Here is a 21332-nt window from a genome sequence, read left to right as displayed (position 1 = left end):
GAGCATCTCTGCCCCAGACAGCCTAGGCTCTGGTCTTGGATGATCTCCTTCAGTAACCACAAACCTGCAAGGTAGTTGTCATTTACATATAAGGAGTCTGAGGCTTTAAGATTTCACAAAACTCACAAAGCCAGAATTTGAACCCTGTGTTGTTCTGACTCAGGTACCCAGATGATTCCACTAAAATAATGCTGCCATTAGGTTTCCAGAAAATGCAAAGTCCTCCACCTCCTCACCCTCAACTGATCAGAATCAGTACTTGGAACTCAGTCCCCAGCTCTGATTACTCATTGCTTTTGAGTTTTTATAAACACTTGGAGCTCAGGAGGCCTGAGGCTCTGTGTATGGCTGTGAACACCTCTCTCCTTCTCTAGACCCTCACTCTGCCTGGCACCACTGCTTTCCTCATCCTGCTGTTGAAAAGATGTTTTGGAATCCCAGAGAACAAATCTTAATGAGAGCAGCCTACCTCTGAAACTCAGAAACCTGCTTGTTTTACTGCCCCTGGCTCCTGCACTCCAAACTCTGTGGTGTTTTTCTGTGAGACCCCTGTCCCCCAGCAGTCAGCCTCTGGATGGCTTTCCTTGCCCCGGATTCATTTCCATGTTGCTGCTGCAAATGTAGGAAGAGGCAATCCATTCACAGGAAGAATTGCAAGAGTTCTCTGGACAATTGTTTCCTGCACCCCCAGTCCCCATCATTCACGGCAAATAAATTTTCATTCACAATTTAGCAGTTGGTTTTTCCTTTAGTTTGAAATCTGAATCAAGATGTTGCATAATTGGATTAAGTCTAGCCTGAGCATTTGTCACTCACTTCCTGATCCAGCACCACATTGTAGAGAAATTATAATGATCACAGCACAGTGAACAGAGGTGTCCTAAGAGAGGAGATCATCTCAAAGTGAGAAAAAGGAATCTGAATCTGCATATTCCCACAAATGAAAGAGAAGCTTGCCTCTTCTGATGTTTCTTGAGTGGACTTTCTTTGAGCTGTATGTAAACTTTTTCCTGGGATAGAATCCTAAATTTCTAGAAGTTAATAGGAATATTAAAAAACGCTGTCTCGTTTAACCTGCCCACCAAAGCAGAAATCCTCCAAGCCATGTGATAAGTGCACGTAAGCATTCCTGACTCTTGGGCTTCAGCTCACATACCTGCAGTGGCAGACCTTCATTACTTTTGTAATCCCAGACCTCTGATTGCTATGAAACCCTTCTCTCTTTGGCGTTCCCTTGCAACTTCTATTCATTCCGCTGTATTTCATTCTACTTTATTTCATTTCATTCTTTTCTATTCATCCTATTCTTTCATTCATCCATTTGGCAAATGGTTACTAAGAATCTCCTACCTGCCGTACAGTGTTCTATTCCATAGCAATATAAAGATGAATAAGACCACCTGCTTAAGAAAGTTAATGGTCTCAAAAAGAAGATAGAATATAAAAGCAATCGCAATCAATATAATCAAGGCTGTAAGAGGCTGTGTACAAGAGGCCCTGGGGGCAGTGGAGGGGCAGTAAATTTTGACTGAGGAAGTTTAGTAAGGTATTTACCTAGGGGATAAAGTTTGAAAACTGGAGAAAGGGTGGAACACTATACAGGAAGAGGAAATTGAGTGTTTCAGTTCAGTTCAGTCGCTCAGTCGTGTCCCACTCTTTGGGACCCCATGAACTGCAGCACGCCAGGCCTCCCTGTCCATCACCAACTCCCGGAGTTCACCCAAACTCATGTCCATCGAGTCGGTGATGCCATCCAGCCATCTCATCCTCTGTCATCGCCTTCTTCTCCTGCCCCGAATCCCTCCCAGAATCAGAGTCTTTTCCAGTGAGTCAACTGTTCACATGAGGTGGCCAAAGTAATGGAGTTTCAGCTTTAGCATCATTCCCTCCAAAGAAATCCCAGGACTGATCTCCTTCAGAATGGACTGGTTGGATCTCCTTACAGTCCAAGGGACTCTCAAGAGTCTTCTCCAACACCACAGTTGAAAAGCATCCATTCTTTGGCACTCAGCTTTCCTCATGTCCAACTCTGACATCCATACATGACCACTGGAAAAACCATAGCGTTGACTAGAGGGACCTTTGTTGGCAAAGTAATGTTTCTGCTTTTGAATATGCTATCTAGGTTGGTCATAACTTTTCTTCCAAGGAGTAAGCGTCTTTTAATTTCATGGCTGCAGTCACCATCTGCAGTGATTTTGGAGCCCCTCAAAATAAAGTCTGACACTGTTTCCACTGTTTCCCCATCTATTTCCTGTGAAGTGATGGGACCAGAGCCATGATCTTTGTTTTCTGCATGTTGAGCTTTAAGCCAACTTCTTCACTCTCCTCTTTCACTTTCATCAAGAGGCTTTTTAGCTCCTCTTCACTTTCTGCCATAAGGGTGATGTTATCTGCATATCTGAGGTTATTGATATTTCTTCCGGCAATCTTGATTCCAGCTTATGCTTCTTCCAGCCCAGCGTTTCTCATGATGTACTCTGCATAGAAGTTAAATAAGCAGGGTGACAATATATAGCCTTGAAATACTCCTTTTCCTATTTGGAACCAGTCTGTTGTTCCATGTCCAGTTAGAACTGTTGCTTCCTGACTTGCATATAGGTTTCTCAAGAGGCAGGTCAGGTGGTCTGGTATTCCCATCTCTTTCAGAATTTTCCACAGTTTATTGTGATCAACACAGTCAAAGGCTTTGGCATAGTCAATAAAGCAGAAATAGATGTTTTTCTGGAACTCTCTTGCTTTTCCATGATCCAGTGGATGTTGGCATTTTGATATCTCTGGTTTCTCTGCCTTTCCTAAAACCAGCTTGAACATTTGGAAGTTCACGGTTCACTTATTGTTGAAGCCTGGCTTGGAGAATTTTGAGCATTACTTTACTAGCATGTGAGATGAGTGCAATTGTGTGGTTGTTTGAGCATTCTTTGGAATTGCCTTTCTTTGGGATTGGAATGAAAACTGACCTTTTCCAGTTCTGTGGCCACTGCTGAGTTTTCCCTATTTGCTGGCATATTGAGTGCAGCACTTTCACAGCATAATCTTCCAGGATTTGAAATAGCTCAACTGGAATTCCATCACCTCCACTAGCTTTGTTTGTAGTGATGCTTTCTAAGGCCTACTTGACTTCACATTCCAAAATGTCTGGCTCTAGGTAAGTGATCACACTATCGTGATTATCTTGGTCATGAAGATCTATTTTGTACAGTTCTTCTGTGTATTCTTGCTACCTCCTCTTAATATCTTCTGCTTCTGTTAGATCCATACCATTTCTGTCCTTTTTCGAGCCCATCTTTGCATGAAATGTTCCCTTGGTATCTCTAATTTTCTTAAAGAGATCTCTAGTCTTACCCTTTCTGTTGTTTTCCTCTATCTCTCTGCATTGATCGCTGACGAAGGCTTTCTTATCTCTCCTTGCTATTCTTTGGAACTCTGCATTCAGATGCTTATATCTTTCCTTTTCTCCTTTGCTTTTCGCTTCTCTTCTTTTCACAGCTATTTGTAAGGCCTCCCCAGACAGCCATTTTGCTGTTTTGCATTTCTTTTCCATGGGGATGGTCTTGATCCCTGTCTCCTGTACAATGTCATGAACCTGTGTCCATAGTTCATCAGGCACTCTATCTATCATATCTAGTCCCTTAAATCTGTTTCTCCCTTCCACTGTATAATAATAAGGAATTCGATTTAGGCATACCTGAATGGTCTAGTGGCTTTCCCTACTTTCTTCAATTTAAGTTTGAATTTGGCAATAAGAAGTTCATGATCTGAGCCACAGTCAGCTCCCGGTCTTGTTTTTGCTGACTGTATAGAACTTCTCCATCTTTGGCTGCAAAGAATATAATCAATCTGATTTTGATGTTGACCATCTGGTGATGTCCATGTGTAGAGTCTTCTCTTGTGTTGTTGGAAGAGGATGTTTGCTATGACCAGTGCGTTCTCTTGGCAAAACTCTATGAGCCTTTGCCCTGCTTCATTCTGAATTCCAAGGCCAAATTTGCCTGTTACTCCAGGTGTTTCTTGACTTCCTACTTTTGCATTCCAGTCCCCTATAATGAAAAGGACATCTTTTGGGGGTGTTAGCTCTAAAAGGTCTTGTAGGTCTTCATAGAACCATTCAACTTCAGCCTCTTCAGCATTACTGGTTGGGGCATAGACTTGGATTACTGTGATATTGAATGGTTTGCCTTGAAAACGAACAGAGATCATTCTGTCATTTTTGAGACTGCATCCAAGTACTGCATTTCAGACTCTTGTTGACCATGATGGCTACTCCATTTCTTCTAAGGGATTCCTGCCCACAGTAGTAGATATAATGGTTATCTGAATTAATTTCACCGATTCCAGTCCATTTTAGTTTGCTGATTCCTAGAATGTCAACATTCACTCTTGCCATCTCCTGTTTGACTACTTCCTATTTGCCTTGATTCATGGACCTAACATCCAGGTTCCTATGAATATTGCTCTTTACAGCATTGGACCTTGCTTCTATCACCAGTCACATCCACAGCTGGGTATTGTTTTTGCTTTGGCTCCATCCCTTCATTCTTTCTGCAGTTATTTCTACACTGATCTCCAGTAGCATATTGGGCACCTACTGACCTGGGGAGTTCCTCTTTCAGTATCCTATCATTTTGCCTTTTCATACTGTTCATGGTGTTCTCAAGGCAAGGATACTGAAGTGGTTTGCCATTCCCTTCTCCAGTGGACCACATTCTGTCAGACCTCTCCACCATGACCCACCCGTCTTGTGTGGCCCAACACGGCCTGACTTAGTTTCACTGAGTTAGACAAGGCTGTGGTCCTAGTGTGATTAGATTGACTAGTTTTCTGTGATTATGGTTTCAGTGTGTCTGCCCTCTGATACCCTCTTGCAACACCTACCATCTTACTTGGGTTTCTCTTACCTTGGACGTGGGGTTATATCTTCACGGCTGCTCCAGCAAAGCACAGCTGCTGCTCCTTACCTTGGATGAGGGCTATCTCACAGCCGCCCCTCCTGACCTTGAACGTGATATTTAAAGGCACTGAAATGTGGAGAAGCCTCACATATCCCAGGGGCTGGTGAACAGTCTGGGATGACAGGAGCACAGCATGCCCTCTTGGGAAAGGAGACAGGGATCCCAAGGGGAGGGAAGGAAAGGGCCTGAAGTGTGACGCTGAGAACCTGGGGATTTTGGTGAGGCCACTGTAGCTTTCAGGTGGTGGAGTGACCCTATTGGAGACATTTTTCAGCATCACTCTGGCGTATGGCCGGTGGCTCGGCAGGTGGCTCAGCAGGTGGGGAGGTTGTTGCATAGCTAATGGAGTTATCTATGCATCTACATCAGGATGAAGTCCGGAACACAGAGTCCATACCAGGCGATTTAATGAAGAGACATGAACATGAGGAACTAGTTACGAAGGTGTTCAGTTCAGTTCAGTCGCTCAGTTGTGTCTGTCTCTTTGCAACCCCATGGACTGCAGCACGCCAGGCCTCCGTGACCATCACCAACTCCCAGAGTTTACTCAAACTCATGTCCGTTGAGTCAGTGATGCCCTCCAACCATCTCATCCTCTGTTGTCCCCTTCTCCTCTCACCTTCAGTCTTTCCCAGCATCAGGGTCTTTCCAAATGAATCAGCTGTTCGCATCAGGTGGCCAAAGTATTGAAGTTTCACCTTCAACATTGGTCCTTCCAATGAACAGTCAGGACTGATTTTCTTTAGGATGGACTGGTTGGATCTCCTTGCAGTCCAAGGGACTCTCAAGAGTCTTCTCCAGCACCACAGTTTAAAAGCATCAATTCTTCGGCGCTCAGCTTTCTTTATAGTCCAACTCTCACAACCGCCCATGACTACTGGAAAAACCATAGCCTTTATTAGACAGACCTTTTTTGGCAAAGTAATGTCTCTGATTTTTTAATATGCTTTCTATGTTGGTCATAGGTTTTCTTCAAAGGATCAAGCATCTTTTCATTTCATGGCTGCAGTCACCATCTGCAGTGATTTTTGAGCCCAGAAAAATAAAATCTACCGCTGTTTCTCCATCTATTTGCCATGAAATGATGAGACTGGATGCCATGATCTTAGTTTTCTGAATGTTGAGCTTTAAACAAACTTTATCACTCCCCTCTTTCACTTTCATCAAGAGGCTCTTTAGTTCTTCTGCACTTCCTGCTCTAAGGGTGGTGTCATCTGCATATCTGAGGTTATTGATAAAGGTGTTTAAAAAAACCAAATAGGCAACAGTGGGGCAACCCAGATGAGTCTTGGTCCATAGTTGCTACCAGAGTTACCCCTCCAGATCAACAGACCAAGGAAGGCATTGGTGTTGGCGGAGCCCAGGAGTTGGGGTTGCCGGCAGCCACTGGGACCACAGAGGGAGCTGGCCAGTCGGAGGTGAGACCACGTGGAGAGGTTGGTCTGGTAGAAAGCATGGAGAAACTCACCCATTGCAAGAAAGCTGCTCAGGGAAAGCAGGGGAGAAAATCACAGTTTTCCTTCCCTCCCACCATCCAACTTCTGCCCTGGCCTCCTCTTGGTCAAATTTAAATGGAAATGAATGGCAAGGGAGCCCGAGCATTGTGGTTTACTGGGATTGGTCACTGTCATTCAGCACAGAGCAGGGACAGGCAAGGATGGTTCTGAGGGCCAAGTGTTGAGGGGTAGGCAAGTGAGGACCACTGTGGTCTGGACTGAGGGTGAGACCCTGCTGACGAGAGAAAGCGGGTAGGGCTGTGTGTACATTTGAGTGGATGACGGGGCTAGGTCTAGATGTTCTTGCAGATGTGGACGGTGAGACAAATACAAGCTCTCTCCGAGGTGGAAAACTTTGGGACATCAGATAATGGAGTGATCTGAGCCGAATGCCCTGTCTCCTCTCCTATAGCTCTGTCATTTACAGACATGCTTTTTTATAGCTCTGACTTCTAAGAGGGTTTGTTCATCAGCCCTTCCATTTGCTGTTTTCAAGTTCTTGTCAAAGGTAATAGTAATCCCTTTTCATCTCCCTCTCTGTTTTCAATCCATGACTCACATGAGGGCCCAGTCACGTTGCCACCTTGAATGATATCTGGTTCTTTTCTCCCAGGATTAACAATCAAGGTTCTAGGGAATGGTTGTACAAACAGGGTTGTAGATGGTTCAATGTTAAGTCATCCGCAAAACTTGCTTTCCATAGAAGTCATTATAGAGGGGATCAATGGGTGTGTCAGCGGTTGCCCGGTTCCCTGCTTGCTCAGTTGTATATTGGCAAAAATCACATGTACATAAAACAGTGATCACTTCATTCCTCTGCCACTGGTCTCCTGGAGGAATGGTCTTTATAAACTTTTTATAAAACTCAAAATTCTCTTTTTGAATGATATGTGCCCAGTAACCTTTTGTACAAACAGATGAAAGAGGAGGATGTGGTTAGACCCATGTTGAACCCTAAGGCCCACCCACTTGGAAACCCTCTACCTTCGTCTCTCTGAAGAACAGAGGTTCTAGAAGGGAAGAGGTGCAGAGAAGGTACTGTCAAAGAATCCCACAGTTATTCCATGGGTGGGAGAAGTTGGGCGGTCAGATGGAGAAACCCTTCATATCATTTCCCATCAAGGCTTTGTTATTGGACAATCAAATTCTGAGTGCAGACCAGGACTGTGGTCTTTAAGAAGCAGTGAATCAGCAGAAGAGCGTGACTTTTTTAAATTGGAGTATAATTGCTTTACAGTGTTGTTGAAACTGCGTGTTAGTTGCTCAGTCGTGTCCAGCTCTTTGCAACCCCATGGACTGCATGCTGCCAGGCCCTGTGTCCATGGGATTCTCCAGGCAAGAATACTGGAGTGGGTTGCCATTCCCTTCTCCAGGGGATCTTCCTGACCCAAGGATTGAACCTGGTTTCTGCTGTACAGTGAAGTGAGTCAGCCATATGTACCCATGTATCTCCTCCCTCTTGGGCCTCACTCACACCCCCCACCCGCATGTCATGCCCATCAAGGTCATCACAGAGCACCGAGCTGAGCTCCCTGTGCCACACAGCAGATCCCCACTACCCTTCACACATGGCACTGTACGTATGTCAGTCCTAGTTTCCCACTTTGTCCCACCCTTCCCTTCTTCCCCTGTGTGCACGTGTCCACTCTCTCTGCATCTCTATTCCTGCCCTGGAAACTGGTTCCTTTGTACCATTTTTCTAGATTCCACATGTATGCATTGAAATTTGAATCAATTCAGAGCATTATTCTTCTTAACTGTGTGAATCTAGGCAAGGTACTTTATCTTTCAGATTCTTCTTAGTGACCAGTTAACAATGTGGGGAGAGCTACCTCCCTGGATTCCTGTAAGGATTAAATTAGAAAACAGATGTGATTTCTGTTGTGTTTGCCCAGAGTAGGTATTCAGTGCTCGGTAGGCAGCGTGGGAGTACACTTAAAAATGGGAGCCTTGCAGACTGACCACTTAACGCTTGAAAATGTTCTGCCTCTGTTACCAGCTATGTAAACTTGGGTGGGTTATTTAACCGTCTCTGAGCCTCAGTGTATTTGCTTATAACGTGAGAATAATGATTGTGGTACCTGCCTCCTGAGAACTTGAATACGGTAATGCATTGAAGCATTTAGAACAGCGCCTGGCATATAGTAAGTACTACTCAATAAATGTTAGCCATAGTTGTTGTTATGAGCTATTCTATGAACAAAAGGCTATATCAAGTATTTCAAGAAATATGATGATGAGTAATACCTGGCTTAACCACTAGGGTGCTTTTAGGGTCCTGAGAGCACTGGAGGGAAGGGTAAGAGGCTGGAATGTTTTCTATTCTCCTTGCTCAAGCAATAATGCTAACAAGACCAAGCTTAAATGGGGGTGGGGCTGAGCCTGCAGGAGAGTGCCAGGGCTGTGGGGTGAGGGTAACAAACAGTTGTGATACCAGATGTTGAGCACGCTTACCAAGCAAGGGACTGTAGAAGGCACAACGTACTATGTCAAGGAGTTCCCAGATTACGACGTACATCTCTTCTCTATGTAAAGGCTATTGGGGATCAGAGAAGTTAAACAGCACAGCGAGAAGAGGCATCACTAAGGATCTAATCCTGCTCTCTCTGACCCTAAAGGTAGGGTGACCTAGTTTATCATCGAACTGGGTCACTTTTAAAGGGAACGGGGGATTGCTATTAATAATTATGTCAGGACAATAGGTAGAAACGGGAGTGATCTGAGGTAACCCAGGGTGCAGGTCCAGCCTACCCACACACAAGAAATGCTCTTCCCACTGGGTCCAGCTGTCTCTAAGACCAGAACACAGTGAGATTTCAAACAGAGGCGGGAGCTCTCTATCCGCTTTGTTCCTGAAACTCTTTGCCAGTCACACTATCTATTCTAAAACAAAGACAGTACTGCCCCCAAGATACAGGTGCCCCAATGCACGCCTGCTCCTTCAGTAGGCATAAATCAGATTCCTCGGAGCTCTCTGATGTGGGAAGAAAATGGGATTCCGGGGTATCTGTTAACTGCTACTGCTGCTGTGAGTCTTTCCTTATCCCTCTAATATAGATCGTTAACATCCATAGAACCTTAACTACAACATCTCTAATGAGCAGAGCTGCGATGTACCGTTTCCCCATAAATATCCATTGAGGCTGACACTCGTTCTCTCCCGGTATAGTAATTCAGTGTTTCTGGATAAATCATCATGCTCGGGCTCTTTCTTTCTCCCTAAATGCTGTTGTTAGTGGTTGCAGAAGAATAATGAATGAATTCTAGTCGTAAAAAAGGGAAAAGAGATGAATAAATGGTCACGGAGAATAAGAGAATATAGACCAGCGACAGTCCCAACCCAACATGTGTGAAGCCTGTTTTTGTGATGACTTGGAAAGGAGGCAAGAAACAAGTATTTGCAGAGTATTTACTGGGGCCCAGGGAGTACATACAGTGCTTGGCAAGCTGCATCCAGATCAGTGATTCCTGAATACCACATTGCCAAACAGTCATTGGTGACACGTTTTTTTGGCCGTGTGGCATGTGGAAACTTAGTTCCCTGACCAGGGATCAAACCTGTGCCCTGCCCCCTGCATTAGAAGGTGAATCTTAACTGCTGGATTGCAGTTAAGTCCTTGGTGACACTTTTGAACTTTCTGGGCCCTCAGCCCTATAGATGTGCTTTCGTAGGGGTTGCATGTGTTTATATTTAAAGAGAGATTGATGAAGTTCCCCCAGTGGATTCTGACGCGTCCCATTTATCTAGTTTAATTAACATGCCAACTATTATTTTCTCTATTTTGTGGATGGGAAGAGTGAGGTTTCATTGCTAAAGGGAGAGGGAAGTAAAGCCGGATGACGCAGGAGTCTCTTGCTTCTCCAGTTGTGCACAAGGATCAGCTCGTGTTAAGGGGCATTCACACTCACTTTTCACCCCACTTTCTCCCATCTCCACCTCTCATTTTTCTGTCTGTCACAGAGACCTGTCAGTATGTCATCACATTTCTTTCCGGCAGCTTAGCTGCTGCCTGATCTTCTGTATTACTCCTATTTCCCACCACCCCATGCTGTCAACCCAATAGTGTGGTTGTCCCCCTTTTCCTGTGTTTGTAATCTCACAGCCTCGTCTCTTTGGCTGTCTCTAGGTTGTTGTTTCCACGGTCACCTCGAAAGTCCTAGCCCCTTACCCCATCATCATTGTAGAGATAACGCTTGCCGTGTGACCAGGCCCTGGTCCTCCAGAGAGGATGTAGTGGACCTGGAGGGGTGGGCTTCTGAACTACCCCTCTCCCCAGTGGCTGCTCCTTCCCAACCCCTTACTTTGACCCTCATCGTAAAACACACATTGTCTTACACCTTTTGTCCTCCTCGCCCTAGAGGACTGGTTAAGAACATGTACTTTAAAGCTCACTCACTTTGGCAAACATCCTAGCTCTGCCGCTTACTAGCTGTGTGACCTTGGGCAAGGTCATTGACCCTTCTGTGCCTCAGTTCCCTTCTCTGAAAGTGAGGACAACAGTAGCACCTACGTTTGCCGTGGTAATTAAGTGAGTTATTATATGAACACACCTTAGAGTGGTGTCTGGCTCGTGGAGAGGAACTTTTATCTAAGCATCAGCTATTATGATTATCGTCATGCTTGATCCCTGCTTGGCCAAGAACAGATGAGGTCTTGATATTACTATTTACCCCTTCCTTCCTCTTTAGACCAGAATGGACTGTTTGGTGGTGTGTTCTATAGATAGAGTCAGTATTTCTTATAATGACTGGATGTCAAGGTGTGGAAGAGAGAGGGATCAAGAGGAGCTTATATATTTAGGAACTTTATGGATCTATCAAAACAAGGAATAATGATGTCAACCACTTGTGACCAAACCAGAAATATCGATTAAATCAAAAAGGTCTTTCATAGAACAGATATAGCAAGGATGTGGCTAAAGATGGTTTCTTCTTGTGGGATCTGTATGAGATCTCACCAAATCTGCCATCCTCTAGCCCTGGCTCCATGGTCTTCAGGAATGGGTTGCCCAGCATCAGAGAACAGGCAGGAAAATAGACCAGAGCACAGACATCAAAGTGACAAACACAGTGTTCCCTTGTCCCTGTAGAGGTATGTACGAAATGTCCTTTGTGTTTTAATTTTATAGTTTCTGCAGTACTGGAAGGTACTCCTAGAACTAGCCACTGGTCACTTAAGCATTTTTCTATTCAAGCATTCTTTCCTTCCTGCTTCTACAAATACAGTCTAGTGATCATTGCGTATGACACACAGACACAGGTGCTGTACCATTCAGGCCAGGCCCCATCCCTCGCCCAGCTCACATTTCACAGGAGAAGGCTCCCAACGATCTAGTAAACAGACACACAGTGCATGCTGCTGCTAAGTCGCTTCAGTCGTACCTGACTCTGCGACCCTGAAGACAGCAGCCCACCAGGCTCTTCTGTCCCTGGGATTCTCCAGGCAAGAATGCTGCAGTGGGTTGCCATTTCCTTCTCCAATACATGCATGTGTGCTAACTCACTTCAGTTGTGTCTGACTCTCTGCGACCTACGGACAGCAGCCCACCAGGCCCCTCTGTCCACAGGAATTTTCTAGGCAAGAATACTGGAGTGGGTTGCCATTTCCTTCTCCAAACAGTGCATGAATGCTAGCCAGAAAACCAAACCGGAAAACCTGACAAGAGCTGGGAGCTAGGACTGCATTTAAGTAAATAGTCAGAGGAGGTCTAGGGATGTGACACCTGAGCCAAGTCTGAATTATGAGAAGAAACCAACCTGATGGAGAGTGGGATCAGGACAGGGAAAGGTAGGGTCAAAGGCCTGGGACAGAAATGTTCTAGGGGTCCAGGGGGAACAGAGGGAAGGCTGATGTTGGCCAGAGCTTGGTGGGAAGGGGAGAGTGGTGAAGGATGGGTTCTGACTCCAAGGCAGCAGCTGAATGTGGACAGTTGTATGGACAGTGGTATAGACAGCGATAAGGAGTTTGAATTTTATCGCAGATGTAATGGAAGTCAGTGGAGGGTGTTCATCAGGAAGTGAACTTGATCTGACATTTTAAAAATATCACTCTGGCTGCTGTGTAGGAGATGAACTTAAGGGAGAAAGTGTTAAAAGCAACAGTCCAGGCAAAAGAGGATGCCACCAAGACGAGGGAAAGGGCAGGCAGAGGTGGGGCACGTTCTAGAAATGGAGTCAGCATTTCTTAAAGAATGATTGGATGTCAGCTTGTGGAAGAGAGAGGGGTAGAGGCTAACTTTTACCTTCGAGGATTTGAGCATCCAGGCCTGAATTGGTAGCCTTGGTAGAAATCAGAAGACAAGGAACTAACAGACTTTAGGAGATGAAACATTCTTTGAACAAGTTAAGTTTGAGAGTCTGAACAGTATGGGATACAATCATTTTATCACTTGCTGGGAAGTAGGGTAAGCGTAGGCATTGGCTGGACTTTGAATGGTGAGGAATGTCCGAGATTGACTGCTTCCCTTGAGCCCCTGATGGATGTTGCTAATGGAATGGGCTTGATTAGAAGAGCTAGAAGAGCGTATTCCTGTTCTTATGACTTTCTCTGGAACATCTCCCTAGTATTTCTTTGAAGTTAGAACCAGAGTTATTTACTGATTGTGAAGTCTCATTCCGTCAAATGACAGTGGATATGACATCCTTTCTGGAGTTTACAATGGCAAATGCCGTGTCTCAGTGAGTGAGTGAGTGAGTGTGTGTGTGTGTGTGTGTGTGTGTGTGTGTGTGTGTGCACACGCGCACATGCTGAGCATTTGAAAGCACCATATGGACCGGCATACCCTCTGCCTTGTAAACTGTACGATCACCATGTTTCTTCCTGTTCACTTGTCTGTTCCCTTGTATAAACAAGTGCCTCCATTTACTCATTCCGGGTTGTTTTTATCAATCTGTCAATTCAGTGAGTTTCCTTTTGTGTGCTAGCCAACTGGGGTATTTAGACATTAGGAATATGAAGAATAAGGTACAGCTTCCCATGCAAGGAACTTAGTGTCACGAGGTGATAGTCTGTATAGAGAAGGGAGAAAGTAATCAACCATTACAGCATATATGATGCCCAGAGGAGGACCGTGTAACCCCTTCTAAAGGTTTGGGACAGATGACTAGACCCAGTTCTCCAGGGTCTCCTGATGAACGAGGATGGGAAGGGCTGCCAGTCATGAGGAGTGTCTTATACCAGTGCCTGAGAGAGTAAGAAATATAATATACGGAGAGACCTGTTAAGAGAGCAAGGGAAATCAGGACACAGAGTTACAAACTATTTATAGGCTGGACAATCAATCTGAGATAATTATAGATAGTGCTCTTGTAAATTTCCTCTGACTCCAACCTGTAGGCTGCCTTCCAAGTCTAGTTTATTGGTGAACATCACCTCCCTTGATACTCAGAGCTCTATGAAGGAGTCATTTTCCTCACTGTCTCACATATGAGCAAGCTCCTTAGGGCCTTAGTTTCCTTGTTGTAAATTGTGAGCCAGGTTTCTCTGCTCTGACTTCTTGTCTCCTCTTAGTTTGTTCACCCATGAGGGGAGTTGTGATGGAAATTAAGGAACTAGACTAGGAGTTGGGAACTTGGGATTTCATCCCAACTCTGCCGCTATCATTATCACGGTTTTGAAAATCTTGAAGACCTCAGTTTCTTCATCTGAACAACAGATAGGGTTGAGTTGGGTCGGAGATGTTTATAGCCTCTTCTAGTTCTACTTCCCTGCAATCCTGCAATTCATAAAACTGTCCAAAATGCCACAAAATACCATCATACTCTGCAAGGACACTGCATTGTATTATTGACTTAATGTTTAACCCACTGATGGAGATCTTGGGCTTCCCTGGTGGCTCAGTGAGTAAAGAATCCACCTGCAATGTGGAAGACCTGAGTTCAGTCCCTGGGGAGGGAAGATCCCCTGGAGGAAGGCATGGAAACCCACTCCAGTCTTCTTGCCTGGAGAATCCCAGTGGACATAGGAGCCTGGTGGGCTGCAGTCCATGCGGTCACAAAGAGCTGGACACGGCTGAGCAACTAAGCACAGCACAGTGGAGCTCTTGCTGTGTCTCAGGCAGTTTGCTCACTAAACTGTTACCTCAAATCTTATTTAGGGAAGTCCTGTCTTAGAAGGTAGATAGTTCCCTAATTCTACGATAAAGAAGATTCAAGAGATGGGTAAACTAGTCAAATTCCAGCCGCATGGAAACGGAATTCTTGTTTTGGTCATTTACAGAGGAGTTGGCTTCAGCCCTGCAGCAGTGAAATGGTACATGGGCTGTGAGAGTCCTCCGTGCGGTGCCCCTGTTATCACGCTCCTCATGCTCTGACCCAAACGGGCTTCCTCCCATTTCCCTCACTTGATGGTTGCAGCTCAGAGAAGGGACAGCATTCCAGTCCTCACAAGATTGGCCCAGTGCCTTCCTCGGCGTATGCATTCAGGAAAGGTTTATTAATTATGAAATGAATGCCTAAGATGAAAATCTGCATTCTTCCAGAGAAGAAAAGGAAAAAACATTGTGCAGGGAACGGCTGTCAGAGCAGCAGGCAAAGCAAGCCCCCGTGACTATTTTTTCCTCTGCTGTGACATCTCTCCATTTGTGATTGCCTCCGATTTGCTCTGCCTTCAGCCTGAGCCTCTGCTGCTCTTGCCTGGTTTCAGCTCCATCCAATATTTCTCGTTACCGTTTGGGTGCCATCTGGACCGCGGGAGTAGCCTCTCTTAAGAGAGACACAGCCCCGGAGAAGGAGCTGACTGCCTGCCTGAGCATCCCCCTGCCCTCCTCCCCAGGAGTGTGCTGAGAGCCTGTCATCCCGCTGACAGGAGCCGATTTCACTTTCCTGTGATTCTCATTCACCCCTTTTCAAAGTACTGAACTAGCGCCAAATCTTGTTAGGAGTTTTTGAAAAATCCTTTGAGTTTTTGCTAATGTGGAACTAGAATGATAGATTTTTTTTTAAGGAGATGAGATCAAGAAAGAGAGAATGGAAAACAAATAATTATAAGCTTCAGGAGATGATTTCCCTTACCATCTCCGACGAGATGGTGTCTCGTTGTCACTGTACGCTTAGACCTGGGCAGGTGTGTTTATTCTGTTGACAACCAGCAGAGTAGCCAAGCCATCCTGCAGCCTGCCCCTCACCCCACAGAGGAGTCGCAGCAAGGAAGGGGCCCTATATTCTAAAATCCTCGTGGTCACACGTCAGAGCTTTGGAATGAGGTCATGGGTTGGGGCCAGGATCTAGAGCCCAGGAAGCTTCCATGAGTATCAGAGCATAAAGTCATCTCCAGGGCTTCTAGAGAAGCTCCGTGGTAGGCTGGTGTTTTCAGCATTTATTCTCAGTTCCCAACACTGCCACATCTGGAGCTATCACCGTATTAACAACTATACCATCATCTCTTTATAGTCACTGCCTCATGACAATAGTATCGAAACTATTAAAACCCCCAGCACTACAGATGCCACTGTCTCAAAATGTCTGACCCACCACCGTGGGATCAGTTACCAGTGGTAGTAACCACTGGCATGAATCATGGCCTTACTCTGAACTATGTATTACAAGCTTCATGTGAATTGTCTCATTTCTGACACCAATCGTATGATCACTGCCTGTCTTCTTCTAAGGGCAAGGATTGTATCTTAGCATAATCACTCAATAAATAGATATGGAGGGGCTGACGGACAGGTTAGGACAGACATCACTGTCACCACCGCCATCACCCGAGACTCTGGGCACTCTCATTTCCTGAGATCAAGCTTACTTAGCGCTTAGTATCTTAGCACAATTTGCAGCCTGCAAATTGCACCTCCAATCCCATCTTTAAGTGTATTTTTTCAAGAAAATAAGGGATGTGTTTGAGAAGATATGGGCCTGAAAGCATAGAGTCACCCACTGGAGGTCGAAATTAAGGAAGGCAGTGGAGAAAAGAAGGGTATGGGGTAGATGGAATGAATGATGTGGCTGATGGCCTTCACTGTGCTCCAGCCTTGCTAGTGTTAAGCTTTGGGTAGAATGTGTGGGAGCAGGAACCCGCTGTGACCAGTGTCTGCCGTGTGACGATCATGTCACACCTTTTTTAGCTTCTCTTCCGAGTGACTGTTCCTTCCGTGGACTAGTGTTTCCCGAATTTTGCCGTAGCCTGGAACCTGCCCACAGTCACGTACCAAGCATATAATCCCATGGCTTTCCTTTCTTCTTCCCTTCCTTTCTTTCCTCCTCTTCTCTCTCTTCCTTTCCTCTTTCCCCCCGCTCTTTCTCCTCTTCACCTGCCATCTCTTCCTCCTCCCTTCTTCCCCCTCCTCCTCTCTTCCTACCCCCCACCGTCCTTCCCTCTCTGTACTTTTGGGAAGGGAACTGACATCCTTTGAGATGTTTCTCTGTCACGTGCTGTGCTAATTCTTTTCATGTGTATAAACCTTCTCAGCAATTGCATGTTATAAACATTATTTTCCCTATTTTCTCTGGGGAGAAAACTGAGGCTCAGAGTAAGGAAGGAATTCATCCAAGCATATATCAATGATGAAGCAGATGTTCAAACTGAAAGCTGTTTTTGGAGTATAGTCTATTTACAATGTTGGATTCATTTCAGGTGTACAGCAAAGTGAATCAGTTATACGTATACGTATGTCTATACTTTTTCAGATTCTTTTCCCATTTAAGTTATTACAGAATATTAAGTAGCGTTCCTCCTCTATACAGTAGGTCTTTGTTGGGATTATTTTATATATAGTAGTGTGTATATACTACTCACAAACTCCTAGTTCATCCCTTACCTCCCAGTTTCCCCTTTGGTAACCATAAGTTTGTTTTCAAAGTCTATGAGTCAGTTTCTGTTTGGTAAATAAGTTCATTTGGGTACTTTCTTAGATTCCATGTGTAAGTGATATCATATGATATTTGTCTTTGTCTAGCTCATATCACTATGATAATCTCTAGGTCCATCCATGTTGCTGAAAATGGCATTATTCTTTTATGGCTGAGTAATATTCCATTATATAAATGTACCATGTCTTCTTAACCCACTCATCTGTCAGTGGACATTTACTCCCATGTCTTGTGACAGCCACTGTTTCTAACATTTGTCTTCCCAGTGCCCCTGGCCTGTCCCTCCTAAAATCATGAAGTTTCTCACTTTAAAAGCATGCACATTGGTTTCCTTGGCCTGAGATTAAAGTTGGAAAGTTCAAGACTCCAGATTTAGGGTCCGTAGCCACAGATGCCCCTGTTCATTCACATTAGCCTAGTTTGGTCCACGTAGTGCCCTAATCTTCATGAAAGAAGTCTACCTTTCTCTTACATGCCCCTGAATAAAGCACCAGCAAATTCCTTCTACCTCTAGTCAGCATCCTGACTGTCTTCTTGCATGTTAAGAAAGGCCTTTTCAACGTAAATATCTATTGACACATGAATGGATAAAGAAAATGTGGTATACACATGTGGCAGAATATTATATAGTCTTGAAAAAGAAGTCTGTCCTTGCTTACGTAACAACTTGGCTGAACCTTGAGGACATTATGCTGCATGAGATAAACCAAACACAAAGAGGCAAATACTGCAAGATACTGCTTATATGAGGTCCATAAAGTAGTCAAACACATATAAGCAGAGAAAAGAATGGTCGTTGCCAGAGGTTAGGGAAGGGGAAATGGGGAGATGCTGTTTAATTGGTATTAAGTTTGTTGTGCAATAAGATTAACTCCTAGAGATTGTGCCCCTAATAATACTGTATTGTACACTTGAAAATTTGTTAAGAAGATAGATCTCATGTTGTGTTCTTACAAAAATTAAAAAATGGAGAGAAATGAGGGCCATTTTAAACCAACTTCATTTTTAGAAAGTTGGATATAAATATTTCATTGTCCCAGGGATTAGCAGATATATTACACTTGGGTGCACTTCAAGGGAAGATGTAACTCTCATTATAAGATCTAAGCACTTCCCTCCACTCTCTAGCTGTCTAGACAACCTTGGGGCCCTCCTAAAATGTTAATTGGCAGAAGGAGAGCCGTTAACTGCTCAAATACAGCCCAGCTTTGAGTAGAGCCAACTTCTCAATCACTACAAGGACAGAGCCACAAAGCAGTACCGAATCCTCCATTAGATCAAGGCATTCAGTCGCACAAAACCACAGAGCCCCAGATCTCAGTAGGCTGGGACATTTTGGCTGTTAAAGGGAGTTCCATTATGTTGGAATGATGGTAAGGCTCCATGGATTTCCACCTGAAGTTCATTAAAAGTTTCTAACTTTTAAGGTTAAAGTTGTTAACCTCCTTTAAAAAAAAAAAAGCCACCAATATTTGGCTCTGGCTTAGCCCAGGCAATGACAAAACTTACATCCAGAAGAAGGCTGTGGTTTTTGCAAACTGAATTTGATTCATGGCTATCTAGACATAGCAAAGAATTCAGTGCTCCCATAGAACCTTTCTCATCAACACAAAGGTAGGTAGGATATTCTTTAAAAGAATAGAAGAGACTATATAAGGAAGGAATATATCTGGTATTTAGAAAGCACCTAAATCAGGCAGCTGAAGTTTTTTTTTTTCTTTTCAATGTCTATTATCTAGAGCTTTGATGTCCAATACAGTAGCCACTGGTCACATGTGGCTATTTACAATGAAGCTAATTAAAAATAAATAAAACTTAAAATGCAATTTATTAGTCATACAGGCCATATTTGAAGTGTTTAATAGCCATGTGCAGCCACTGGCTACCAAATTGGAAGTACAGGTGTAGGACTTTCCATCATCACAGAAAGTTCTGTTGGACAGGGGTGCTCATGAGAAAAATCATTTGTTAACATCATATTTTCTACTCCCCATCTCAAATCCACCCCCTACTTTGTTCGTCAGGTGCCAAACAGAGTTTCTCTGCCAAGAAGTAGGAAAGAGGCTGTTTACTCTTGGCTAAAGGCGATAGAGAGCATAAACTCCTAGATACCCCAGAGGGAATTAGTCTTCATTAGCATGTTGTCTTCATGGTTAAATCACTCACCAGGGAAAGGCATGCAATTCAAATGCTTGGAATCACTAGATGTGTTAATGGTGTCCACCTTGGTGCACTTGCAGATCACTTAAGTTAATCCATTTCTCCTGAGCCTTCTAAATGGATAATTGAATTCATTCTTTTGCAGCACTGGCTTAGGTTCTGTCTGAATTGAGATCTCAATGCCTTGTGAGCTCCCTGTCCCACTCCTGTCCCACCTTCCACGCTAGAATGATGATATATCCTGGCTCTGCTCTGAACTTTAAGAAAGCAGGGCCCATGTATCAGTCATCTTTGTATCTCCAACGCCTAGTCAGAACACAGCGTGTGGAAAGCACCCAGTGAATGTTTGCTGGAGAAATTCATTAATCAATTATGTAATCAATCAAGATGTCTTCATTTTTCCCAGTAGGACTTTCACTAATTATTCCTACAGAGAGTTCATTCCCCAGCACAGTGCTTCACAAGTCTGGCTTCCTATTAGACTCACCTGGGGAGCTTTTAGAACCTACCGATGCCAGGACCTCACCCCAGACCAACAGAATCCAAATCTCGGCTGGTGAGGCCCAGGTATGTGTAGCTGTGGAAAATCTCCCTCAGAGGATTACATTGTGCAGCCAGGGGTGAGAACCACTGCAGGTTTCTGATTTGGCAGCTATAAATAAGTTGTCATCCTTTTTGATGTGTTCATCCCAAGTCCCATCTCATCCACTCACATTCTTTTAATTGGTAAGACCGTTTCAAAAAAATAATTTTTATTGGAGTACAGTTGCTGTACAATCTTATGTTAGTTTCTATTGTACAACAAAGTGAACCAACTCTATGTATATGTATATCCCCTTATTTTGGGATTTCCTTTCCATTTATGTTACTGTAGAACATTGAGTAGAGTTCCCTGTGCTATACAGTAGGTTTTCCTTAGTTGCCTATTTTATATATAGTAGTATAAATATATCAGTCCCAACCTCCCAGTTCCTCCCTCCATCCCCTTTCCCCCTTGTTGTGCATACATCTTTGCACATAAGATCATCTCTACCATTTTTCTAGATTCCACATATGTGCATTAATAATGCAATATTTTTTTTTCTCCTTCTGACTTACTTTACTTGGTATGACAGTCTGTAGGTTCATTCACATCTCTACAAATGACTCAGTGTTATTCCTTTTTATGGCTGAGTAATATTCCATTGTACGCATGTACCACAACTTCTTTATCCATTCACTTTTGCTGTAAGAGTAACATGAATCTGATCTTCTTACACCCATGGGATTTTCCAGGCAAGAGTACTGGAGTGGGGTGCCATTGCCTTCTCCGTCTTAAGAGTTACCCTACTCAGTTATGGGACAATAGTGTCCCACTGCTCGAGATAGATTGTGGGAAAGTAAACTTCATGTGGAAGCTTTATTTCAGTGTCTTAATGATGCTTTGGGCTAGAATTGTATTGAAACAACAGAAGAGAATCTCTTCTTTTAAACCTTCACCAGAAATGGAAGTTGTGAGTAAACTAGATTGCCATATTGAGATTTTAAGAGCAGAATACAAAGCTGCATGCATGCTATGATAGTAAGTGTGAGGAGTATATCTAATAAAGGGAGAACAAGACCTGAAGGTAAATGGACAAAAGCTCTAATAGAGAATGTGGGTAAAGCAGGACCTGGGGATGCAGGGAAACTAGGGAATGGATTCCAGGTTCCCCCCTTTAAGAGTCAACTGAGAGAAAAATGCAGGGACTGGAAGAGTCTTATGATGGCTGGGAGAAGTGCCCTGAGTATTCCTTAAGGCTGTCCCATTCAGGAGGAAGGAAGTCCAAGAAATGACTGAGCTAGTATCAAAACAGGACTGTAACCATATATGCCAGGTACAAACGGTATGGATGGGAAGATGCTCCCAGCAAGACTGTGTCAATAAGAGAGAAAA

General features: G+C 44.1%; 1 protein-coding gene across 9 annotated transcripts in view; it reads left to right on the top strand.

Annotated features, from left to right (window-relative positions):
• Positions 1 to 21332, top strand: part of DAB1 (DAB adaptor protein 1) — a 1363191-nt gene that overhangs the window by 1302461 nt on the left and 39398 nt on the right. The window contains exon 9 of one of the 9 annotated variants that reach the window (XM_060409737.1): positions 1 to 21332. This exon is cut by the window's left edge and continues 7269 nt beyond it. The exons of the other annotated variants lie outside the window; for them this stretch is intronic. The gene's annotated coding sequence lies outside the window, so the exon portion shown is untranslated. 9 annotated transcript variants of the gene reach the window in all.

This window comes from Ovis aries, chromosome 1, assembly GCF_016772045.2.
Source record: "Ovis aries strain OAR_USU_Benz2616 breed Rambouillet chromosome 1, ARS-UI_Ramb_v3.0, whole genome shotgun sequence".
Classification (NCBI taxonomy): domain Eukaryota; kingdom Metazoa; phylum Chordata; class Mammalia; order Artiodactyla; family Bovidae; genus Ovis; species Ovis aries.
Note: the sequence above shows the minus strand (reverse complement) of the source record. Positions and strands in the feature narration are given on the sequence as shown.